The following is a 27,051-nucleotide window of genomic DNA, read 5'->3' as shown; positions in this document are numbered from 1 at the left end:
CATTCACTTCTCTTACCTCTTTCTTATTTATTTTTTGGTTTGATTTATCTAGTTTGGATAGAGGAAGGTTCAGGTCTCCCACTAGTATAGTTTTTCTATCTATTTCGTCCTTGAGTTCCTCTAGTTTCTCCTTTAGAAATTTGGATGTTATGCCATTTGGTGCATACATGTTGAGTACAGATATTTCCTCACTGTCTATACTGCCTTTTATCAGGATGTAATTACCTTCCCTATCTCTTTTAACTAGATTTATTTTTACTTTGGCTTTGTCGGATATCATGATTGTGACTCCTGCCTTCTTTCTGTCAGGTGATGCCCAATAGATTTGGCTCCACCCTCTTACTTTCACCCTATGTGTATCTACCTTTCTCATATGTGTTTCTTGTAGACAGCATATGGTAGGGTTTTGGACTCTAATCCACTCTGCTATTTGCTTGCGTTTTATGGGTGAGTTCATTCCATCCACATTCAGAGTTATGATTACTAGCTGTGTATTTCCCAGCATTTTGATTTCTGCTCCTTTACCTGCCTTTTCTTCTTTCACTATTTCCTTCTACACCAATGTTTGCTTTTGAACAGTCCCCCTTGTTCCCACCCTTATTTTATTTCCCTTTCTATCCCCCTCCCTATTTATCCCCCCCTTATTTTCCCTGTAGTCTTTCTAAAATTAACCCCCCGTTCCCTCCCTCTCTTGTACTGCTTCCCTCCCCACCAGACCATTTGTTACCCTTCTACTCCCCTATAGGGTACAAATCTATTTATTCTCTGTCCCCAATGGATTGGATTGTTTTTCCCTCTTTGAGTCACTTTCAAAGCATGTAAAAGTTGAATATTTCCTGTCTCTGACCTCTTTACCTTTCTGGTGTATTGATGTTCTCCCCGCTCCCACCATGAACTTCTTTATGACATATAAATTTACCCCCATTTGTTTCTTTTCCCATTTCTTTTAATATTAACCTATTTTTAAGCTCTAGTTATATATATATGCATACTCATGCGTATGTATTTTTGCATGCATATATCTATATACCTATTTATGTCTTGTTCTTTCATCCTATACAGTTTGTTGCTGTTCCCTCTAAGTATACTTCTTTTTGCTGCCCAGCTAATAACAGTTTTTAAGAGTTACCAATGACCTCTTTTCTTATAGGGATACATATCATTTTAACTTATTGAGTCTCTTAAAATTTTTTTTCTTTTTTCCCCTCTTTTTTAATTACCTTTTGATGATTCTCTTGAGTTCTGTGCTTGGACATCAAATTTTCTGTTCAGGTCTGGTCTTTTCTTTACAAATTCTTGAAATTCTTCTATTTTGTTGAATGACCATACTTTCCCCTGTAAGAATATAGTCAGTTTTGCTGGGTAGTTGATTCTTGGTTGTAGACCTAGTTCCCTTGCTTTCTGGAATATCATATTCCATGCCTTTCTTTTTTTCAGTGTGGATGCAGTCAGATCCTGAGTTATCCTCATTGTGGTTCCTTGGTATCTGAATGACTTCTTCTTGGAAGCTTGTAATATCTTTTCTTTGGTCTGATAGTTCTTGAATTTGGCTATAACATTCCTGGGTGTTGTCAGTTGAGGATTAAGTACAGGAGGTGATCTGTGGATTCTATCAATCTCCACTTTTCCCTCTTGTTCAAGGATTTCAGGGCAGTTTTCTTTAATAATTTCATGTAATATAATGTCCAGGCTTTTTCTTTTGTCATGGTCTTCTGGTAGGCCAATAATTCTTAAATTATCTCTCCTTGAACGATTTTCTAAATCATCTGTTTTGTGAATGAGATGCTTCATATTTTCCTCAATTTTTTCATTCTTTTGGTTTTGTTTTATAGTGTCTTGCTGCCTTGTGAGGTCGCTCGATTCAAGTTGTTGTATTCTGGATCTTAAAGACTGGATTTCATCCTTAGTTTTTTGGTTGTCCTTTTCCTTTTGGTTGGATTTTCTTTGGAGGTCATCTTTCATCTTCTTCACCTCATCTTTCATCTCCTTTGCCTCATTTTCCAGCTGGTTGATTTTGGCTTTCAAGACACTATTTTCTGTTTCCAGATGACTTATCTTAGTTTTTAAGTTCTTTTCCCATGTCTTCAGCCTCTCTTAATTGTGTTTTGAATTGCATTTTAAGTTCTTCCAAAGCCTGTATCCAATTCACTGGGATTTCTGATTTTTCCTTTGCTGGGTCCTCCCCCTCTGTTTCATTCGCTCTTTGCTCATTACCTGTGCAGAAGCTGTCTATTGTAATTTCTTTCTTCTTTCTCTGTTGTTTGCTCGAGTTTATCCCTTCTTTGCTCCCCATATTTGGCTGTGCTCTTGCTCCTCTCATTTTGTTTTGGTTTTGGGGCTTTCAGTCTCCCCTCTTGGAGCTTTGTCAGATCTCTTGGTACAGTCTCTAGGGGTGGAATGTTAGCTTCCCTGTCCTCTGGAGGCTTTTGATTGGATTGAGTTCAATTGGGTTGGGCTGTATGTGGTATGAAGCACTGAGGCTCTGAAGACTCCTGGAAGGCTGGGCTCTCTCCAGTTCTCTCCAGCTGCTTCTCCACTGTCCGCAAGTGCCTTTGCCTACCTCCCTAAACTCTGAGGAGTTCTGATGGGATTAGTTCAACTGGATTGGTCTGGATGTGCCCGAGGCAAGGGTGAGACTGGAGCCGGATCTAGGGACCCAGCCACCTCCCGTTTCTCCCTGGCTTCCTCCCCGCTGTCCAAGCTGGATGATCCAAGCCCGGCACTCCGCTGCTCACAAGGTAGACCCTGCAAACCAGCACCTTTGCCCGCTCAGAGGTTCCTGCTGCTGCTGGGGGCTCAGCCCTCTGGGTTGTGGGGGAGGGGTCCTGGGACCTTCGCTCTGCCTTCCCGTTAGCCCTGAGTATTCTCGGATTTTGGCTTTTGGGGGGTGTATCTTTTGATTTGAGTCCAGAAGGAGGGTTCCCCGCTTCTGTCCTGTTGTTCAGATTGAATTTTGGTGCCCTAGGAGCATTCAGTCTGTATTGGTAAGGAAGGGTCTTCCACGAGGTCTGAACCTTTGCTGCTTGCTAAGCTGCCATCTTGACGCTGCCCCACTTCATGAAGACATTTAGAGAAAGAAAGGACATTAAAGTCCTCTTGGTTCAGAGTTGTGAGTTACCTTAGCCATGTCTCATCACCATTCCCCCTTTAAGTTTGTGTTCACTCATTCCCTTGAACTCTATGAGTCTTTGTAAGAGAATTAGCACCAGGTCTTTAGGGGAAATGCTTTGCAAGTACTATTTTTTGTAAATGCCTTTGTTAAGAACTGAGTCTACTGACCAATTGTTACGTGAAACACACCAGTGAGGGCTCATAAGCTATAATATTAGGAGCTGGTGAGGTTCCCTAAAAGCAGAGGTAGCAATAGTCTTGGTTGCAATGTGAGTTGGGAAAGTGAACCCAGAGGGAGTGCTGCTTTAAAATAAAAATTTGCAGAGTACTTTTAATGTTTTATATTTAAATTTAACTATTTAAATGTATTTTGTAAATGTAAATAAAACTATTTAATGTTTTATAAAATGTTTATATACTTGTTAGGTGATTCAATTAGAGAAGTGGTCTGTAGTCAATGAAAGAATGTATGGCTTTGTAGTCACAAATCTTGAACTCCAGTCCTAACAGAAACACTTACTAGCTATATGACCTTCTGCAGTTATAATTATATATTATGGTTAATTTTGTCTTAGAAAAATACTGTGAGGTAGATAAGGCAAGGATTAATCTGTCTGACTTTACATATGGGAAAAGTGGCCCCAAAAAGAACTTAAATAATTTATTAAAACCATTCTCCTAGATTGGGCAACAAAGCAGGATGTATGATCTCTAGAATGTATATTTTCCTTGGGAACAGAAGAAGCTGTCTAATTCTAATAAAAATTTGTAAAGTACTTTTAACATAATTACTAATTATGTTTATTAGCATAATGAACTAGATTAAGAATCAGAGAACCTGGATTTGAATGCCAATTCTGCTACTTGTTCCCTCCTTTGTGATGTTGAACAAATCCATTAATTTTTCTGGGCCTCAGTGTATTTACCCATAAAAATAAGACTATGGGGTAAATATCTAAGTTTCTTCCCAACTCTAAATTCTAGAATAAGAGAGGCAATAGTGAGACTATAGGAACCATTGTTTTGATCAGCCTGTGAAAGCAATAGCAGGAACATGGATTCAAATGAAGGTGCCTGAGAATGGACCCCAAGGAGGACTGAAAAGAGGACTGAAAAAAAATCATTTTACTTGGGACTGGACCTTGGTGTTACCTCTTAGGTGTTTTGTACTCGCTGGTTCTTTCTTAGAACCAGTGAAGGTTTGGTTTGTGAAACAGAGGAGACATTTAAGACTTTAGAGTCAAGTTAGGTTGAGCGAGAATCTCTGACTTAAACTCTCTTTCCCATATTATAATTTGAAGTGTGCCCTTAATGACTCCCTCCTAGGGAACCTATCCATTCTGTATTGCAAAGTGTGCTAGGGATAATGAAGGAAAACTGAAGAAAATACCTAATTTTGCCATGGACAAAGAAGTCATCTTGGCCACCTGTAAGTGCCTTTTAACGGTATTTAATCCAAATGTTTTGATTATTTTTAGCATAACTTTCTCCCCAGGAGACTAATAAAGTGTTAACAGTGTGTGTTAATTATGCGATTCCCCCCCCCCTTCATTGTTGTCTTCATTAAACCTAAGTTCTAAATCCTATTTACCACCTGAAATTCCAGAGGTTCCACATTCCTCCCCTGACCTTAGCATCTTTTAGTTCCCTGCAGTTTGCACAATCACGTAATCTCATTTATTTCCCCCCGTGGAGAATCAGATGAGAATGACTTCCACACTTGGAAGACTTTGGTTAGTTCCATTTTAATTCTTGTCTAATTTTTAATATTCCTGATTTAGTTGGTAGCTTTGACAGAAGAGGCGGCTTCACATCCTTGGAGCCCATTACCAGCCCGGGCTAATTTGTCATTGTCCGAGGTAGCTCATCCCCCATCATCAGAAAGCTGCAACTTTGCCAAAGAAAGCTAAAAATCTGGTGGTGGAAGGGGGGAAGCTTTTATTGCTTTTTACAAGCATTTTAATTAACAAAGGAATTGTGTTGCATACATATTACTCTGGTTATTTTAAACTTCTGCATATGCTATGCCTCTGTCCTAAGTGGCGATGCATTCCACCCCAAAATAAACTTTTCCCAGGGAGGGGTAATCAACAGTCTCAAACTCAAAATACAGTTTGGAGAAAGAACATTTAGCAGGCATTGGCTCACGAGATCCTAGAACTCAGAGCCGGAAGGAAAAGGTCTGACACACTGTCTTCTCCAACCCCTTCATTTTACAGTTAGGGAAACCAAGACCCAGAATGGGCAAATAACTGAACTATTAGCATGGAACAGAGGAAAGACGACTAGACTTGGTTGGAGCTCAGGACTTGTGTTCAAATCTTTGCTCTGCTACATATTACCTACCACCTGGGTGACTAGGTAATTCCCTTAACTTGTATGGGCCTCACTATCCTTACCAGCAATGATAAGCGGGCATAGCATGTGATCTCAATGTTTCCTTCCAGCTCAAAATCCTAGTACAAAAAAGGCATGATGAGAGAGACAAGAGGTATCATTGTTCCCATGATGCTTTGAGTGAAGTAAGGGGAACGGAGTAGAATATTAGATGGAAGATGGACCAAAATGGGTCCATGATCCAGGATACTAATATCCATGTGGCAAATCCTTCTTTACATTTATATAATCCCCCATAGTTCTGGCAAAGCATTTCTCACATATTGCCTCATTTGATGCCCTCACAACAACCCTGTGAGATATAGGTAGCAGAGAATTTTAGTTTGGGTCCAGACCTTAAACTCCCTCCACCAGTGCTGATCAGCAATTTGGCTGTAATTTACAATCTCAGATTGTTGTCTGGAGACATTGAGCTGTTGAGTGGTTTATCCAGAGTTCCAGCAGATGTGTGTCAGAGACAAGGCTTTCTTTCTCCTAGGTCTTCCTGACTTTGAGGTCATTCCTCTAGCTATCATATGACTTTGTTTCATAGCTATGATTATGCCAGTTTTACAGTTGAGAAGATTGAGGCTCAGAGAGGTTAAATAAATTGCCTAACACCATATAGCTAGTATTCCAAATTCAGTGCTCTTCCCCTAACATGCTGACTTCAGATAATGCATTATCCTATCTGTGCATGATTTGTCTGTGCTTTGTAGAGCTTTTGTCTAGCTGGAGCAATCTCCAAGTTAAAAATCCATTGTTTAGAAGTTTCCACTTAGTGGTTTCCTTCTTTTCCTTTGTAGTCTTCATTGCTTTTTCCTCTTCTATTTTCACCCTCTCTGATGTAAAATCTTGCACTATCAGAACACACTAAATTAAAGATGGAGAATATATGTCAAGCCAAAGTGGGTGATACACAGCCTGGAAACTCTTACACAAAGAACTGATAAGTAGACTTAATGCCTGGGAACATACAAAAGGGCAGATTATTCTATAAACTTCTGAGGAAATGTCAAATTAATCTCCAGAGTAGTCAAGTCTTAGGTAATGTCTCACAGTGTCCTCAACTCAGTTCCCATTGCTGAGTTTTCAGTAGGTACAGGATGCCTACTAAACTGGATTCTGACTTCCCTTTGCCCACTTCTGCTGGAAGAATCCCAGAATCCTCCTCCACTTTGACACTTGAACCAACTTAATTCTTGTTGGAGACCTTCTGCTCTACCATTACTCTCCAAAGTCCTCAAGGGTTTTCCATCTGCCCTTTTACTTTGCTTGTCAGAACCTCTGAATTATCTGACCTTTACATCTGCTCTCAACTAAATCTGAACAGAAGCCCTCCTTTATGTGGCATCTCTTCCAATTAGACTATGAGCTCCTTGAGAGCAGAGATTGCCTGGATTTCCTGTTTGTATTACTGGTGGTTAGCACATGGTGTTTGGGGCACACAGGAAGTGATTAAGAAATGTTTTTCTGTTCCATTCCATTTTGTTTGGAGGAAGCACTGTATTCTCTGTGTTAGCTAGTTTACCAGAAACATGATTAACTCATGCTTAATCTATTAGCCAACTATTTCTACCTTAGAGATTGCCAAATTGGAATAGTTTCTCAGGCTTTCTGATCTGAATTTCTACCTCAAGACAAATCTGGGTAATATTTATGGGAATCCCAAAGTAGAAAAATCACAATATGCAAAAGACCAGTTTGGATTAAAATTCTAGAATAATTAAGTAGCAACTCCATTCTCTCCTGGACCACCCCCTCTTAATTCTAAAGAGATCTCAATAACACTCCTTTCTCAAAGAAAGGCATTTTGATCCTCAACCTATCACCTGCTTCTCCAAGGGACTTTCCCCAGGAGTTCAGGACAGTTTTTTAACCAGAGAAATATTTCTTATTATTCTAGGTTTATTTTTTAAAGAAGCTTTTAACTTGCTTCCCCAACTTGGAAATACTGGGCTGGAACCCTGGTTTGGAAGTTATTTGTGGCTCATTGCTGAATTATTTTGATTTTAATTGAGTTACTTAACTGCTCTGTCCCAGTCTGCCCATTTCTGAAATAGAAATAATAATATCAAATTCCTAACTACTTGAAAGGAATATTATGAAATTTAAAAGTCAAATTGTAAATTATGTTATGCGCCTTTAAGAAAGGTATTGCATAAATCTACTGCAGCCTTCTTTTGCAAGATTATAAACTCCATGAAGACAAGACCATCATTTTATTTTTTTCAGTATCTCCTACAGAAGTATTTCTCAACACGTATTTGCCAAATTGAAGTTTAATGTTCACAATTAATGCCCCAAGTAACTATTGCTGTTAGCTCTGCAGAAACAAAATTAGATTTACTTTGTGGGAAATTGTGAATCTTCTTTTGGGATTTTATAGAGATAAGATCCCAGTTAGACAGTTCACACCCTTGGGTTAGGAAAGTCAAAGATTTTAGAGCTAAGAGGGATCTCTGAGACTATTTACTCTAATCCCCCCATTTCACAGATGAAGAAACTGGGGGCCAAAGGGAAAAATAAACTCTCATGAGGTCACCCAGTTAGAAAGGACCGGTGCCTATTTCCTAAAGGAGGGGTGATGAGATAAGATTGCAAAATGAGATGCATTTTTTTGGGCATGGCCATTGTAAGAATTTCTTTTGCTTGACCATAACATGAAGAACATAGTAACAAGAGTTTTATTTTTCTTACTTTTGCAGTGTGGTGAGGATGGGTCTCTTGTCACGAAGGGAATGAGGAAATGAATTCTGCAGCTTATTTGGATTTCTGCTTGCCTTGGGATAACTAGGTAGCACAGTGGATAGAGTGCTGGGCTTAGAGTCAAGAAGACCTGAGTTCAAATCCCATCTTAGCCACTTATTAATTATGTGACTGTGGGCAAGTCACTTATCTCTGTCTGAAACCTATATATGTGTGTGTATATATAAATGTATACTTCTCTTGTTTGGTTGCAGCCAAATTCTATTTGCAGTTCCTTGACGCTTTCCCATGATCTATTTGTGAGGGTGGACTGAGAAGAGGTGGAACAGAGAGAAGGCAGATTGTTGTTGATTGAAATTTTTTTTTAATTTAAATTTAAATTTTCAGTGATTTTTTTATAGGTGGCAAAGCCAAGATGGCAATCCAAGTCCTTTGGTTTCAAATACACCCTTCTTTCTATCATACCATAGAGAAATGAAACAACTGAGGAGTTTTGGTCCCAGTTAACAACTGGGTTTTTGAGAGACAGTTTTCAGTCAATCAACAAGCATGTATTAATAGAATACTGTGTGCCAAGCACTGTGTTGGGTGCTGGGGATAAGAAGACAAAAGTGAAATAGTCCATGTCCTCAAGGATCTTTCATTCTAATGGAGGATACAATACATACACATATAAGTATTTTCAGAATATACACAAAATGAATACAATGCATTGTACAAAACTGATAGGTGGTGCAGTGGGTAGAATTCTAGGGCTGGAGTTAGGGAAATCTGAATTTAAATTTGGCCTCATTAACTTCCCAGCTAGATGTCTTATCTGCCTCAGTTTCCTCAATAGTAAAATAGGATAATAATATCACCTACCTTCAGGGTTATTTTGAGGATCGAATGCAATAGTGTAAAATATTTAACACAATTCCTGGCACATAGTGCTTAATAAATGCAGGACATGAACCCAGGTCTTCCTGATGCGTAGTTCAGCATTCTTTCTACTATTCCACCTACTTGCTTCTTCAGCTGCCTCATCTAGATAACATGGTTAAAGTGCTTTGTAATTCTGAGTGATTACATGAATGTATTTTTATTTATATTAACAAAGGAAGAAGTACTTGTGTGAGAACAGGAAGGAAAAACATTGAGAGAGCAAGAAGGAGAAACATTTAAGAGTCATGTGGTGCTGAGAAGAGGAATCCCTCCTTACTTCCCAATTTGAAAATCTCATCACAAGGGAATGAAGAGATGAATTCTGTGGCTTATTTGAATTTCTACTTCCCTTGTTTGGTCACAGACAAATTCTATCTGCAGCTTCTTGATGCTTTCCCATGATCTATTTGTCACTTGCAGGTTTTATTCCAAAAGCCAGCAGATTTTATTAAGACTGAGGATTATGAGGCCATACAGTGTTTGTGTGTGTGTGTGTGTGTGTGCAGTCGTCTATGATTTGGGTGTTTTTATTTGAGGATTATCAAATTTCTGTCAGCGGGAGGGAATATTAATAATTCTGCTAGGAGATTTGCTAGAGAAGATCTGAAAAAATCTCATCTGAAAGTAGCCATGAACATTCTTTAAGAAAATCCAATTTTTCTCTGGCCTCTTGAAAGAATGCCTCCGTGTCTCTTAGAAAGAGAGTCTCTGCCCTGCATTCTGCAGAGTAATCGAGAAAATTACTGTTGACATTAACTCACACCCTGTTCGTTTGGGGAGCTAGTCTCTTTAGAGAATTACTTCTGAGCCTTTCCTTTCCACCAGCAATAGAATTCAGTATCTTCCATCAATTACTTGAAAGGTAACTGTGAGAACCAGATTTTTCTGGGGGACTGGCCAATTAGGCTCTGAGTGCTTCAGAGGTGTAATTTTCATCAGGTGTTTGATCTCAGGTAACAGATGAGGTCACGGAGGCCTTGAATGAAGCTTAAAAAGCTTACACAGTGAACCAGTAAGAGAGGATTAAGAATCACAGTGTTCTGCTTTCTGTCTCCTCTGGTTCTAGGCAAACCAGAGCTATTCAGCCCAGTGAGGAGTCCTGGGATCCAAGAGAACAATGTGAGGGATGTGAGGAGTTAACTCTATTTCTTTTACTGTTGTCAAATGTGATGCTTTGATTCTCTGGGATGATGCTGGCACTGCTTTTAACCTGCTGAAAACAGCTGGCTGCTAAGGTAGGAATGGCCATGAAACAGCTGGAACTTGAGTCAGCCTCACTGAATTGGAGCCAGGGAGGGTTGCTTGCTTGAGGTTGGGGGTTGAATATTTTTGTCATGGTTGAATAGTTTTCTTTTTCCACCTGTGAATAACAGTGTACAGTCACGTTCAGAAGCATAATCATAACCATAAGACAGTGTTAAAAATAAATTAACATTTTATCTAGGGATTCGGCAGAATTCACCTTCTAAAAAGCATTATGGGGGATTTCACTGCTGCCTGTAGACCCATCCACAGGAGGAGTGACTAGGAGTGCATTAGTCCTCACTTCACTCCCTCTTCTGGAAATCTTGCCCCCAGAGGCCAGCTTGTTCTCCAGGTGAGTCCTCTTGGACATTTTTTTTTTATTTTGCAGCTGCTACTATGTCAGAATGAATGGAATGAAAAGAACTCTAGAAGGGAGAGGTAGCAGAGCAGAGGGTAGCAGTTCTTACACAGTTCTTAGCTCTTGGTCCTCATTGGCAGTCTGGTGAAGTCTGAGGACCCTTTCTCAGAATAATGTTTTAAATAGCTGGAGAAAAAGTTAATTTTCCTTAGCAGTTAGAGGTTAGTGGCAATAAAGATGAAATTTCTTGCCCATACAAGGTCAATAGCCCTTGAATTCTGACCACAGGGTACCTGGAAGGACTTGGACCCAAGTACTATGTACTAAGGATCAAGGGATTCAGGTTCTGTCTTAATTACCACTTGGTATTTGGAAGCAGCATGGTGAGAGGATCCAGGCTTTGATGACTTTTGTTTGAATCTTCTCTCTGTCATTTCCCCCATGTATGATTTTGGCAAGTCACTTCACAGACTCACAGAATTTGGGAATTTGAAAGGATCTATGGCCATGCATACCGAAATAGAATCCCCACCCTAATTTTTTTTTTTAAACCCTTACCTTCCAGTATTGGCTCCAAGGCAGAAGAGTGCTAAGGGCTAGGCAATGGGGATTAAGTGACTTGCCCAGGGTCACACAGCAGGAAGTGTCTGAGGCCAGATTTTAGTCTAGGACCTCCCATCTCTAGGCCTGACTCTCAATCCACTGAGCCACCCAGCTGTCCCTTCCACCCTAATTTTTAAGAAGGCAGTTGTCTGTTCTCTGATTGAAATCTGCCTCTCAAAGCAGCTTATTCCACTTTAAGATAAAGCTCTAGTTGTCAGGTAATTATCCCCCAGTACCAAACCTAATCATACCTCTTTCCAGTTTCTACCCATAGCTTCTGACTCTTGTCCCCTCTGAGTCAAGCAGTTGAAGTCTGAATCCTCTGCCACTTAACAATGCTCAAACATGAGAGGACAGCTCCCATAACTCCATTGAATCTTATTTTCTCAAGGTTAAACAGTCCTTTTGACCAGTGCTGATATAACAAAAACTCAAAGTCTTTCATCCTAGTCATCTTCCTCTGAACAATGTTATAGATGTCCTTCTTAAGTCATGGTACCCCAAACTGAATCTAATACTACAAAGTCAGAGTTCCTTGAGAACAGGAATTGTTTTATTTTTGTTTGTTTGTGTTTTTTGCTTTTCTTTGTAGCCCTAGCATTTAGTATAGTGCCTGACTCATAGTGAGCACTTAATAAGAATTTGTTGATTTGACTTAACCTCTCTGAAGTCTCATTTCCCCTATCTATTATATAGAAAGGTTGGACTATGTCTCTTCTAGCTCAAAATATATGAAATTTTATTGTTATTGTTTTTTGCATTAGGTGATTTCTTTCCGTCTGAGATTCTAGCATCTACTACCTCTTCCTAAGTCCAGGAATACCCTGAACAACGCATTGCTTTGCTCAATATCATCTTCAATGTCATAAGTGCAATATAACTAAACCCTCATTTTACAGATTAAAAAAAAACTTGTGTTCCACTGAAGTAATGTTGTTTGTCAAGGCAAATGACAGAATGGGGATTTGAACCTAGGTCCTTTGGGTCCAGAGATATTACTTTTTCTATTGCTTCTTATCCCCACTAGCTTGTAAATAATAGAATTAGGACCGGAATCTGGAACTCTTTGCTCCTAGTCCTTAATATCCTAGGTCTCTTTTGTTGTCAGAAAGTCAATCACTTGCACCATAAAGTGGTTGGTCTGAAACTATTCAGGCTTGCTCTTGAGTCCTAGTGGTATTAACCTCTTTGATGCAAATCATTACCCTATAGCTTATGACACTTTTATCAATATTGTTCCTATGAAGCTAATTGCTCCCTATAAAATTCCCTCTCCTTTTGTGTTTTTTTTTTTGCCAAACCAATTAATGATATCAGACCAAGCATGCCTTTTACTTAGAAAAATTCTATGAAAGGGATAGGGTGGATGCAGCCTTTAACTGCATATATTTGCACTTTTGCAATATGTAGGTAAAGATTGAACCTTGGCAGATGTGTTTTGGCTCTAGGAGCCAACCTACAGAGTTAGAGGTCATGTGGATTTTGTAGCTTCCAAGGAAAGAACTAAGCTAAAAGCACACATTGAGTTCCAACCTCAAAGTGAGACCCAAGATAGAATCTTAAAATTTCTTCTAGAAGAACACCAATAAAAGGGTCTTCAAAACTCTTCTGATCAAAGAGAAAGCTAAGCACACATAATCAATTGAGTCATAGTGAGACAGAGAAAAGCCCTACTAAAAAGTGATTTTCTTCCACAGAAAGAATAGCTTAAATCCAACCTGGTATGGGGGCATGAGGGACAGATGAGAAAATTAAGGAGTACCTAACTGTTCTTACTGCATAAACCAAATATCTAGTAGGTTGACTTGATTTCTTAGCCATTTATTTTCTTTGATCTTTTGCATCAATCTCCTTCTCTTCCTTGTCTAATTCATATCCTGCTTTCTTCCAGGGCTACCAAAAAGTGTTCTAACTGGTCTCTCTCAGGCAGTCTTTCCTATTTCGAACTCATCTTCCAAAGCTAACAGATATCGCTAAAGTACAAATCCTAATCCTGCTCAAGAAGTTCTTCTGGATCCCTATTACCTCTAGGAAAAATGCAAACTTTTCTCTTTGGTGTTAAAAAGACCCTTAACAATAGGTTCCAAATGGCCCTTCCCAACTGATGATGCATGCTACATTGCACACAAGCTATTTTACTCCCTGGTCTTCCAGCTCTGTGCATTTACCCAGACTCTTCTCCTCTGTGTCCATACTCTCTCCTTTCCCCCTCACCTCTGCCTCAAGCTCCATTCAAAGCTCAGCTTGAAGACTAGTAAGATCTTTTCTGTTTCTTTCTCCCAAAAATAAAAAAATCACTTTGTATTCATTTTATACAGACTTTACATTTATTTTTATGTGCTTAAGTTGTTTTCTCCTTTACCTACCCTGCCCTCCAACTTCAAACCACCATTCGATATAAACTCCTTAAGGTCAAGGATCGTTTTCACTTATTCCTTTGTATCCCCAATGCCAGGTACAGAGAAGAGGTGTGTGTGTATGTGTGTTGGACACATCACCTAAAAATGAAATTATGTGATAGTTTCTAAATTCCCTTATAACTATTAATTTCTATGATTTGCATTTATAATTGGCAACTAGTTAAATCCTATGAATTGGGTCATTCCCTCTCCATTGGGTCCTTTGTGGAAGGACCATTCCTAAAAGCTCCAGCCAGAAGAGAATATGTCCTATGTCTTAAGTCTTCCTTCACTGGCCTTTTCCAGTGGCATAACCATCCATCTAGTCCTGTTGTTCTCAGCTCAACAGAGGCTGTGAGAGTACATCATCATCCTTCTTAAGATCTTTCTTCATATCCTTGGACTTCAATTACATTATTCTTCAAGCAAAATAGCCTCAGTTTCATTTATTTCGTATGACCTTCATTCCTCATCTTTGTGGCTTTCTTAGGTATACACATACTTCATATATTCAACTAGAGACCTCAGTTTCATAAATGAATTGGACCATTCCCTCCCCAAGTTCACATTGATGCTTTCTGGAAGGACCCTCCCTAAAAGCACCAGCCAGATGAGAATGTGTCCTGTCTTATGGACAGAGAAACTGTTTTTATAGTATTGTACCATCTTTCAGTTGAGTAGCATCTTGTTCACACACATACATACCTCAAAATGCTCCATAATGCTAGTATGCTAGCAATGACTAGTTGTCTTGACCTCTTGGTCATTCTAGCTGCACAGCTAAGGAAATGCCTCATGAGTCTTCTCGATTCCCACCCTTGTCCTGAATATGAAAACACTTCTGATATTGCTCCAAAGCCAGATTCCATGCCTCCAACCCATTTCTACCACTACCTGTGCCCCCCTTGTTTCTAACTAGTAGCCAACTCCCCTCTGTTCCAGACCACTCCTCTTTCCCATCAATTAATCAGTCAATATTCATTAAACACCCCCTAGGTGATACCCCTGTTTTCACCTATTAGTCAACTACTCTGTGTCCCAAAGCTATCCCCAGCTACCATCAAAGCCCCTATATAACGGCTACTGTTCTAGGCACTAAGGAGAGAAATAAAAAAGTGAGACAGTTCTTAACATCAAGGAGCTTATATTCCATGAAGGCATGTAACATGTTTATCACTCTAAATATCTCCAAGTTTACCCTGCTACCAAGTTGTCAGGGCAGTGGAGGCAGAAGGAAGGGAGCCTTCTTATCTATAGTCATAGACAAAGAAAAGTAAAGTTCTAGGAAGAGTTGCCAGAAGTAAACCAAGGTTAAATGGCTTGTTCCTCACTTCATACCCTACACTAGCTACATGCCTCTAATGATGGATGGATGGATGGATAGTTGACATTTATATGGCTTGTTCTTTTTTTTTAACCCCAACTATCCATCTTAGAATCAATACTATGTATCATCTCCAAGGCAAAAGAGTGTGGTAAGGGGTAGGCAATGGGGGTTAAGTGACAGTTAGGAAGTGTTTGGGGACAGATTTGAACCCAGGATCTTCTGTCTCTAGGTCTGATTCTCAATCTACTGAGGCACCTTGCTGCATCAATATATAGCATTTTCAAGCTTATAAAAGCACTATACATTTTTATACAGTCATCCATCTTGCACTATGCATGTGAATCAACTGCTTAAAATATATTCTTATTAAAGTCTCATCAGAACTTCCCTATGAGATAAATTCAATGGATTATTATCCTGATTTTACAGATAGGAATGTGAAGCCAAGAGAGAACCTCTTAGAGGTGGTTTGGTGAGTGTTGTGTCTAGGGCAGCAGGATTCTAATTAGGACCTTCCTGATACTCAACCTAGCACTCAAGTCTTTGTAAGTTATGAACAATAACAAAAAGTCATTATCTGATTACCAGTTCTCCTGTGACAGGTCTCTCCAATTTCAGCCTAGGCTTGTCTTTAAACCCACATTTGAACTTCTCTGTTTGGTATGACCTCATTGACATAAGCCCTGAGAACCTAATGCCACCTCTATGCCACGAGGGATGAGGAAATGAAGTAAAACTTTGGTGGCAACCCTTTTCACCTATTAACTGACTTCTTGAATTATTAAATGTCTATGGAGAGATTAATTTAATTCACATGCTTGGGAAGATAGAGCAGGACCAGAAGTTAGTGGAGCCTGGTTGTTCAAAGGCCTTTGATTTTGTTTTGTTTTGTTCTTTCCTTTCTCAGTGTTAGAGGAACAAGGAGTGCAAGGAAGGATGTAGAAAAGTAATGTGAGGGCATAAAAATAAATGTTTGTTAATTGGAAAAAAATTTTAAAAAGTCCTTGATACTCTTTTGTAGAATTGACACAGATTGGTCTGGATATATGATTATGGATGTATGAATCACATAGATACATAATTGTAGTTCTCTGACCAATATGATTCATTTCTTGGGATTAGAAATAAAAGTAACCTTAATATCAGATGAATAAACTGAGGCCCAAAGAGAGAAAGTGATTTGCTCAAATAATGTCACATGGATTCAAAACGAAGACTTTGGTCCCAAAATTCTCTTTCCATTTCCCTTTATGCTTGACCAAATTCCAGATTATATTCCTGAATATGTTTTAGATGTTGCAAAGTTGGAAAGTATCTTTTCGACAAGTCTGCTGCTTGCTTTGTAACAGAATCAAATTCAGTTGCCATGTTATCACCACCTATTTGTCTTGGTTTCACTAGATCTACTGTAATGGAACTGGTATAACAACAAAATTCTCCCCATTTCCTAGTGAAGTCTTCCACACTACTTTTTTCTATGCTTAAAGTCTCAAAATCAATTGGTTTTTATCAGGGCTATTTGGTAAGGAATACTACAAATGTGCACTTTCTGATTCCTGGGAAAGCAGTGAATCCTATAGGCAATTTTATGTAAAAGTATCTTTCCAGTGCATCATTTGTGGAAATCATTTTGGAGAAGGAAAGGCTGGGCAGCATTATTCGAGCATTTAATCTTCAGCACTTTATTCATCATTCTAAAAATATATTTTGTGATACAAAATTTTCTACTTTTCACAAAAATGCTCCCTGAAGTAAAAAAGTGAAAAGAAAGTGTTTTTGAGAGAGACAGACAAAGACACAGAGAGAGAAGGAAGTGGGAGGGAAAGATAAATGGAAGGAGGAAAGCAGGGAGATAGAGAAGGAAAAAGGGAAAGTGAGAGAGAGAAGGAAAGAGAGAAGGAAGAAGAGGAGGGAAGGAAAGAGAGAGGGAGGAAGGGAAGCAGGGAGATAGAGAAGGAGAAAGGGAAAGTGAGAGAGATAAGGAAAGAGAGAGAAGAGGAAGAGGAGGAGGGAAGGAAAAGGAGAGGGAGGAAGGGAAAAAGGGAGATATAGAAGGAGGAAAGGAAAGTGGTACAGAGAGAGAGAGAGAGAATATGATGGCAGAATTCCCTTGTCATCCTTCAAACGTCTTATCTATCCCTAATTTTTTGTAATTTTATTAGAAAATACACACAAAAAAAGCCTCTCTTCTGTCCCAGTTGACAAATCATAATTTTTAAAAAAAGCTAAACTGAAACTTTAGGAGAAGAAGAAGAGTCCTCCAGGGCCTGCCTACTTCCAGGGATAAAGAGGAGAGAAAACTACCAGAAAGATGAGTTAACCTTTCTGACTTTGGGGATGCTTATTCATTAGCAGTTTGGGAAAAGTTCAGTTTTTGAGACAAAATCTCCTCTGCATACTCTGTACAATCCAATTACCCAGTCCTACTTGCTGTTCCTCACACATACCATTTCATCTCTTACTCAGTGACCTTTCACTGTCTATTCTCCATGCCTAGAATGCTTTCTCTTAAGCCCTGCTTCTTAGATTCTCTGGACTCCTTCAAGATTCAGCTCAAACCCCCCCCTTCCAAAAGTGGCCTTTCCTGATCACACCTCCCCCCTACACACACACACACACACACACACACACACAAGTACTACTGATGCCTTCCCTCTGAGATCATCTCCCATCTACTCTACAAATTTTGTATTCACTAGTTATTCATATATCTCCCCCGTTAGAATGTGGGCACTCAGAGAACAGAGACTTTCTTTGAATGATTAACCCTTAACACAGTGTCTGGTACATAGTTGGTACTTAATAAATGCTTTATAAGAATAGTTATCATTAGTATTCCTAATTCAAATTCTTCTGGATGATGCAAATTAAATCTGGATTCTTTTTATAGTTAGCAAAAAGTACAATTGTTGACCCTCTAGTATCTATCATCAGACACAGCAGACACCTCAGGCTTTGTCCCTTCCTAGGAGAAAAGGGGAAGGAAGAGCATTCAATAGCACCAACTATGTGCTAGACCCTCTGTCAAGTGCTTTTTTACTAATAGTCTCATTCAATCCTCAAAAAACAACCCTGTGAAGTAGACACTGTTATTAGCCCCATTTTATAGTTGAGGAAATTGGGACAAATTGAAGTTAAACTACTGGCCCAGGGTCACAAGAGTTAAAGATTACATTTGAACCTGGGTCTTCTGCAGGAAATATATTTATGTATATATGAATAATATAATCGAGGTGAGAAGTCTTTCACTTAGTCTTTAAATAAACTTTTTTTTCCTTATTCTTCCTCAATCTCTGAATGTGAATTAGTTTGATACAGGACTTTTGTCTTTATACAACCACCAATCCAGCATAATCTGTATACTAGAATTATAGTATCAGACTTAAAGTAAATGCTACTTCTTTGCCTATGGTGGTTATGGATCAGTTAGCCCTTTTATTATTATCTTGGAAAATCTGAAAACATTTTGGTATCCTAGCAAGAGAGAACAGAAAATGGAGTCAAGGCAGGATGCTGGGGCCAAAAGAACCAACAGGAGCTTTTGGGTTGTTAACTAGGTGGCAAGGCTGTGAAAATCATCACAGGACACAGGGAGCCAAGGAGAGATAAGTGAAAGGGCTTTTCCATGGTCCAAGCAGCTGTGTGATACAATGGATAAAGAATTGGTCCTGGACTTGGGAAGACCTGAGTTCAACTCTGTGAAAATTACTTTAATGTCTTAGTTTCCTTGACTGAAACGGGGGGGGGGGGAGTGGGGGGTTAAGAGTAGCACCTACCTACCAGGATTGTTCTGAGAATCTCTTTTACGGAGGAAGAAACTGAGTCTAAGAGAGTTGAAGTGACTTGTTTAGGGTCACCCAGCTTAGTAAGTGAAGAGAGAATCAAAGTGCAGCACTTACTACAGTATCTGTCTTCAGGATCACCCATCTCAGTTAATCAATTAAATTGTTGTCAATTGAATTAAAATGATTTATGAAGAACCTAGATAACAGTACAATTAAGGCAAAATCCCTTCCTTGGAAGAGTTTACAATCTGGGTGGGAAGACAACCAAAAATGCCAACCACTAAGTAATACCTTCCCCAAACAGAGTATAGACATCAAGCATGATTGGGGTCAAGAGAGCACTGTGGACCGGATGGCAAAGGAGAACTCAAGGAGGCATTGGGATTGAACTAAGCCTTGAAGGACCGGTAGAATTTTGTTCTATGCTTCATTTAGAGATGAAGCTGGTGAGACAGGTAGAGGAAACAATTTGTCCAAGGTCATTAGCCAAGCCAGCAATATAACTCAAAATTCCAGATTCATAGTTCACTGAGCTATGCTGCATCTCTAAGTGGCTGGTTTCCGAAAACCTCCCCCCGCTCCCCGTGGCCCCCCAAATATACTTATTACCCATCTGACCCATCCAGAAGATGTCCCTGAAATCACCAGAATCTAAACAGGCACATCAGCCTCCCAGGGACCCACTCAACTTCCCTGCCTGCTGGCCCTTTTAAACAAACAAAGGGCAACGCACAAGTTATTAGTAAATACCAAGGCTTAGTTTATTGTATAAAACTTCAATCCAACAAATAAATGAGCCATCAAGTTTGAATTTATGTAGCATTCAAAACACATTAAAGGCATTTGACCATGACAAAGGCCTTTCCTGCTTTGAATGATGAGGCCAACACGGCATAATATCCTTCCAATGAGACATTAAGCCGAGGTCCTTTCTGTTTGTCTCTGGTGACTGTCAAGGTGGAAGCTAAAGGTTCTGCAGCACTTTTTGGCATAGCTGAGTTGGGGAAAGGTGTGCTGAGGGCTCCCAAGCCTTGATTTCCTAAGCATTTTGAGACTCTGCTGGAGTAATAGGACTTCCCTATGTCGGCAGTTCCATAGGTGTTATTAGGCAGCCTGATAAGGTGGGAAAACTGGTCCAGGAGTCAGAAGACCCAGGATCCAGTCTTCCCTCTGACACTGACTGCCCCTCCCTGAGCCTTCACTGTCTTACCTATCAAGTGGAAGTAAATACATTCATGGGGAGAGGAAGGAGAGTTAGTTAGGTGGTATAATGGATAGAGTGCCAGAGTCTGGAGTCAGGAAGATGTGAGATCAAATCCAGCCTCAGATACTATCTGGGCAAGTCATCTAATCCTGTTTACCTCAGTTTCCTCATCTGCAAACTAGGCTGGAGAAGGAAATGGCTTTGCCAAGAAAAACTCAAATGGGGTCACAAAAAGTCAGAAACAACTGAACAACAACATTTGCATGATCTACCTCGCATGATTGCTATAAAGGAAGTTGCTTTGGAAACTGTAAAGCATCCTATAAATGGGAGAGACTGTTGTTCTAAGAGACCCAACTGTGAATTATTTTTTCTGTGGCTTGAGACAGGGTTCTTAATCTTTTGTGTGTGCATGTCATGGCCCCCCTTTGTCCATCTGGTGAAAGCTTTGGGTCCCTTCTCAGAATAATATTATTAAATAATCAAAGGAAACACTGCATTTCAGGCAGAAGTCAGTAAGAAATAAAGATTTTTTTTTTCCTATTGAAATTCCTGCCCATGGACCTCCAAGTTATGAATTCCCATCTGGGTAATCTCTTCCTTCTCTGTCTAGTGACCAGCCTAAGGCATTTTCCCTTCTAATGTACCCTATTACCTGCTTTCTTCAAACTGTAACTTCTCTGAACCGAGTTAGTAGGGCCACCTCCCAACAAGATTGTGAAGTGATGTTGGCCTTCGTCGCCCTCGGCTTCTTTCTTCTTCTTTCCCCTTCCCTTTCCTAATTGATTCAGGTGCTGCTGGATCTCTCTCCTTCTCTTTCCCCTCTTGTCTCTTCTCCTTCTGGAATGAATGACCTCGCCCCCCAGGATGGGCATTTTGTGTTTCTCTGGGCAGTAAGAGGAGGTGTTTCAAGACAGTGGCTCTTCCTAAGAACCTCTTACAATCACCACTTGGTGGCCTCCTACTCACAAGGCCAGTCTAGTTGGAACCTGCCTTTGCAAAAGAAAGAATGGAAAAGAGCCCTGTGCCTTAAGGGCTCCTGAGTGAACTCCAGCTCCTCACTAGCTTCCTTAGGGGAGGTCTGGGCATCAGCAGAGCCAGATGGTCCCAAAGCCCAGGCCATTCCATCTGGCACCAACCACTTTGAGTACGTAAGCAGAATCCATTGACCTTGGGGCAAAGTTTTGGGGTTTTTTGGTGGGGGAGATACCTGGTGAGGAACAAGGAGACCCCAATTCAGAGCCCTAGGTCGTGTGATAGTCGGGTACCTAATTCTTCATTCTCCCCTTAGTTTCAGCATTTAAAAATATCTATTAAGCAACTGTGCCAGGCAGGCACTAAGGGAGGCACAGTTTAGATAATCTGCCAACTTAGCTCTGAGAGACCACCATCTAATAGGCAGATATTATGCACAAAAAACTATAAATACAAAATGATGCACAATAATCACATGTGAAAGAGGAAAAGGTGCTATTTGAGGTTGAAAGGGGAAATGAGAATAACTGCCTGGGGTGGGATGGGGAGGTGAGGTTCAAGAAAGGAAAATGGCATGGGCTCATTTGAGAAGTTTTTTTTTTTAACCTTTATGTTCCATTTTATTGGTTCCAAGGCAGAAGAATAGTGAGGGCTAGGCAATGGGGGTTAAGTGCCTTGTCCAAGATCCCAAAACTAGGAAATGAGTGTATGAGGCCACATTTGAACCCAGGACCTCCCATCTCTAGCCACTGAGCCACCTAACTGTCCAGTGAGAAGAGTCTTAAAAGGCTGACAAATATTTTGAAAAGTTGGGATAGGGTTGAGGGTATTTTAGGCATTGGGAACAGCAATGAGTAAAGGCTAGGAGGTGGAAGACTAAAGGGGCATATAATAACCTCTTGTTTATATAGTGCTTTAAGTGTTACATAGTACTTTCTTTTCAACAACCCTGTGATATAGAAGGTACAAGTATAATTTTCCACATTTGTGAGTAAGGAATCTGAAGCTCTGAAAGGCTAAGAGATTTGACTGGCATCACATATTTGTATCAAAAGCAGGGTTCTAACTTAGTTCTCTTGACTCCAAGTCCAGCATTCTTTCCCTTGGTAAATTGGCTTTTGGGTATAGGACAAAGCAAATAATACACTTTGGCTGCAGCATATTGATGAGAGAAGTGTGAAATAAGCCCGGAAGCCTATGTAGGGTGGTGACATTGTGAAGGTCATTGAATGCCAGCCTAAACGACTGAATTTTATCAAGTGGGCAGCAGGGAGCCAATGACAGAATTTAAGAAAGAGAGCAGCATGACCAGATTTGTGCAAGATAAAGATGGATCTGGCAGAAGCATAAAGAATGAACTAGAGAGGAGGGAACAGTAGAATTAGGAAGTTTGGTTAGTTAGATTTCACATAAGTCTAGGCAGATAATGAAGAGGGAAATCATGATGGGCAGTGTTGCATGATGGGTAAAGAACTGGATTTAGACTCAGAAAAAATAGGTTCTAATCCTACCTCATTTGCTAGCTACATGATAATCTGATAAATTAATTATTCTTCAAAGCTGGTTACCTCATGGTAAGATGGGGTTAATAATAATATCAGTACCATCTTAAGGATATTAGGGGGGAAATGCTTTACAAACTTTAAAGTACTATATAAAGTGAATTGTTAGGTAACTTAGGGAAGAGAGGACTTGACCTTATGTCAAGATGATCTGTATTCAAATCCAGGCTCAGGCTTTTGTGGCTGTGTAACTCTGAACAAGTCATTTAATTTCTATCTGCCTCAGTTTCCTTAAATGCAAATGGAGAGTCATAATAGCACCCATTCCAGACTTTTTGTGAAGGTTTGATGAGATATCTATAAAGTGATTATTAGCACATCTTACAACAATGACCCATATAGAAGTATGTTTTGCATAATAATAAAAAAATGTTTAGCACAGTTCTTGTCACACACTCAATATTTAATAAATGCTTGTTTCCTTTCTTCCTTAATTAGGTCACTAAGGTCTCTTCAGAACCTTCTTATGCTTTATGAGACTTCTAAGAACCAGAAGGATGTCAATGGTTTTATTAAAAGAAGGATCTTTTTAACACAGAGTGGAGGGACTTAAGGGAATTGATACCAATCATAAGCACTTATTAAGTGCCCACTATGTACTAAGCATTGTCCTCATGCTGGGGATACATAGAAAAGATGAAACAATCCCTGACCTCAGGGGATCTGGGTTCTCTTCAGGGACAGATGTAGTCAGTCATTAAGTAATTCCTGTGTGCTTAGTGCTGAGCTAAACACCAGGGATACAAAAAAAAAAAACAGGCAAAAGACAATCCCTACTCCTAAGGAGCACCCAGTCTAATGACAGAGATAATTTGCAAACCACTATGTTCAAACAAGCTACATATTGGATAAATTGGAGGTAACTAACAGAGGGAAGGCACTACAATTAAGAGAGATTGGAAAAGGATTCCTGGATTGACTGGGACTTGAAGGAAGCCAGTAGGCAGAGATGAAGAGGGAGAATGTCTGAAGGTGGTGGGAGATGAAGTTTTTTGTTTGAAGAATAAAACAAGGAAGCAAGTATTACTTGAGCATAGAATATATGGTGTGGCAGGGAGGGAGTTGGTAATGAAGATGTAATATGTAGGAAGATTGGAAAGGTGAGAGGAAGAAGGAGGAACTGATTGTGAAAGCTTCAAATATCAACCAGAATTTCCTATTTGAGTCTAGAGGTAATATTGTGCTTTCATATTGTAAAGGATAATTTCAGCCTTGTGACCTAAACTATGTTAATTATTTGGTCGCCATGGATATCCCAAATATAAAAAATATAACCAAGTCAGCTAGAAATTTATGGTGATTTAATTGATATAGTGGAAAGAAATTAAGAAGAAGGAAAAGAGTGTAAGATTTATACCGCCTGGCTAGTGCCAGGAGGAAGACCAGAGGCTTTAGGAAGGTAAGATTTTGGAGAGTAAAGGAGGAAGGAATCAGCCTGAACTCCAAAAGGGCTCAGCCAAGATGCCTGAACCTGAATCAGCTCAAGGGCAAACTCAGACAAATAGCTGCCATCACGCCAAGATGTCGGAACGCTTAGCATGCTGCCAGCCAGAGTCGTCTCTCTGGGGAAAGAGAGAGAAGAGAGGAAGTGACATGCCTTATGTAGACGGTTTTATGTCACTTTCCTGTGTCTCATCTGTACCAATGATAGCTTAGCTTGACTTAGGACAGCCAGGGGTCTGTCAGCTGTTTCTGCACATGTCTGTTGAAGGCCATCTTCTCAGATACTTAATCCTCAAGTATGGGTGCAGACATTTCTGACCTTGTTAAACTAAATAGGGTGGAGCAATGTAGAGTTCCCAAGACCCGATTCTGTTAAACTAGGTATCTCTATTGTTACTAATCAGGAAATAGCTAAATCAGATCTTCCAAAGTACAGTCTGAGTAGGGTGGAGTAGTTTTAAAATTCACAATATACCAGTCCACCCTGATTATATTCAGAAAAGGGAAGAGAAGGCCAGAGTTAATAACCTGCCCAAGATCACAGAAGTAGTAACATAGATAGGATTTGAACTCACATCCTCTGACTCCAAAGCTTACTGATTTATTCTGACCTCTTTGCAAGTTCATTTACACTTCTGAACTATCCCCATTGGCTTGTGACTCTGAAGTGTTGCCTAAAAAATGTTGTGTTTTGAGATACACATTAATGAATCAATCTCAATTGTTTGTAATATTCTTAATGAACAGGATCAAAATTAGCACAGAGCTCTCTCCCCTAGCCTGTAGTCTATCTTGTGATGTTGTCTTGGGAATAATAGGAAGGGGACAGAGGGAAGGGGAGGACAATGACCTTGAGACAACACAAAGCTTAGCCAACTATCTCAAAGTTTGTTGTAGTTTTCACCTCCACCACAGTTGAACACAATCCATTTCTTTCACTGTGTTTGCCACAGGTCAAAAAATTTCTAGTTATAGCTTCAATCCATATATCCATTATGTATAAATAGAGGTATTCTTTTCCAGTTCCCCCATAATCTGGACAATCCATATAAAAAATGTTGGTCCCCCCTTGGTACCAGAGAAATTTGAATTTTTTCTTTTTTGGTGTGTTTACATCGTATATATTTATGGTATTAAAAGATGAATGAAATATGTTGATATTATCCAATACATAGACTTTATGCATGTCTGCGTTTCTAAACTTTTTTCTGTGTTGTCTGCTGGCCTTCGTATATATCTGTAGCTTCTGCAAAACTCTGAAAATATTCTCACTTCATTTCTTATGTTGACCTACCATATATCAAAACTGTAATGGCAAAAGTCATGATGTGGAAAGGATTCCAAACTTCTACAGTGCTTGCTTGAAAAGACTGTTCTCAAGTATTTTAAAAGTTATTCTTAAAATCTCATTTTGCATTCCTTCTGAGGAAGGGATTTGCTAATTTCTTCCTAGTATCCTAGCCTAGATTCCAAATTAAGAGAGTCTGAATTAATTTGATTCGACTCATCAAATGTTTATTATGAATCTACTCAGTTTAGCATTCACTCTGTCCATGAAAATCCTACTCAAGTACCTCTTTATAACCACAGGGTTGAGAGGTATAGAGAATAGAAGATTCCAATGTTTCTCTCATTTATTGTTGTTTTTAAAGAATTATTTGATTTAGTAAAAGAAAATGCAGCCTCAAAGACTCTCATCAGAAAAGATACCTCCCACTTGCACATTAAAATCATGTCTACAACAACTGAGACTACTGAAATGAATTTATTAATTAATTTGCTGTGTACTGACATCAAGTAAGGAGCCCAGGTCCTCTCATTCAGAAGCCTACTGATTCATCCTGGTTGAAATACTAAGTAATTTACACGTCCAAAGCATCCTCAGTTAAGAAAGAAGATGTGCCACTGAAAGAGCTGGAGAGGATCAGGGGTTCTTAACTTAAGGCCAGTGAACTCTGTGTGTGTGTGTGTGTGTGTGTGTGTGTTTACACACACATATATGTTTCAATATAACTAGTTTCCTTTGTAATCCCATATATTAAATTTTATTTATTTAAAAACATTATTCAGAGGTCCATAGTCTTCACTAGTCTGCCAAGAAGGGCCAAGACATACCAAAAAAGTTAAGAACCTTAGTCCTAAATAAAGTCCAAACAAGAAAATTCTTTATTCATGTCAAGGTTCTTCAAATATTCCTATGTGTGGAAGAGAGGTAATGTGATTCAGGGTTGTAAAAATTGAGATTTGAACCCCAGACTTCAATCCCCAGAAGTCCTTGGCAGTTCCCAGAATTCCCTATAATATCACCTGAATTCCCACCTGGACCGAGAACAAAAATTGTATTTAAACTGACTGTACTGCCTACTTGTGCTCTCTGCTTCTGCTTCTAAGCACATGTGTCTCTCTACCAGACAGGCAAAATGTAGTGAGTAGGTTACATGTGCTTTTCTTATTTTGTATTTCTTTATTTCTTAATTCTAATAATCTTTAATAAACCTCTAAAAAAATACTACTTTTAGTAGAGAAACTAATTTAATTTTTACAGTTTAGATATAAGTGTTACAGGGTAAGGAGACTTGGATATTCAATCAATGGGTGCTGATTGAATTCCTTAATATGACACTCATTAAGCTGTATGACCATAAGAAAAAGTCTTAATCTGTTTCTTTATCTGTTCCACAAAGATAAGCAGACTTGCCCCATGAACCTCAGGGGATTTTTACAAAAGTTTAACATCGTTTTCAATGAATAAAGTAAAACCATGAGTGGCACACTTCTCAGATGTGTAGAAGACCCAAAGCTAGGAGATGCAGCCAACACAGTGAATCCAAAAAGATCTTGACTAGCTAGAAAAATGGTCCTGGTCTCATAAGATTTATTAGGGATAAATGTAAATTTTTTAAATTTGTGTTTCCCAAATCAACCTGGTTTCAAAAGTACAGATTTGTGCTAGAAGGAATATCCTAACCCCTCCATCTATGCAAGCTAAGATCATTCTTCCTTAATTGGGACGGAAACCATCCTTGAGAT

General features: G+C 39.4%; 1 long non-coding RNA gene across 1 annotated transcript in view; it reads right to left on the bottom strand.

Moving 5' to 3' along the window:
* Nucleotides 1-7,475: 7,475 nt before the first annotated feature.
* LOC103095164 (uncharacterized) overlaps nt 7,476-27,051 on the bottom strand; it is a 63,472-nt gene continuing 43,896 nt past the window's right edge. Inside the window, exon 3 of the long non-coding RNA XR_469110.3 lies at nt 7,476-10,480. This is a non-coding gene — a long non-coding RNA (uncharacterized LOC103095164). The remainder of the gene's footprint in view (nt 10,481-27,051) is intronic.

Source organism: Monodelphis domestica, chromosome 6 (genome assembly GCF_027887165.1).
Source record: "Monodelphis domestica isolate mMonDom1 chromosome 6, mMonDom1.pri, whole genome shotgun sequence".
Taxonomy (NCBI): Eukaryota; Metazoa; Chordata; class Mammalia; order Didelphimorphia; family Didelphidae; genus Monodelphis; species Monodelphis domestica.
This window is presented reverse-complemented; position numbering and strand designations above follow the sequence as displayed.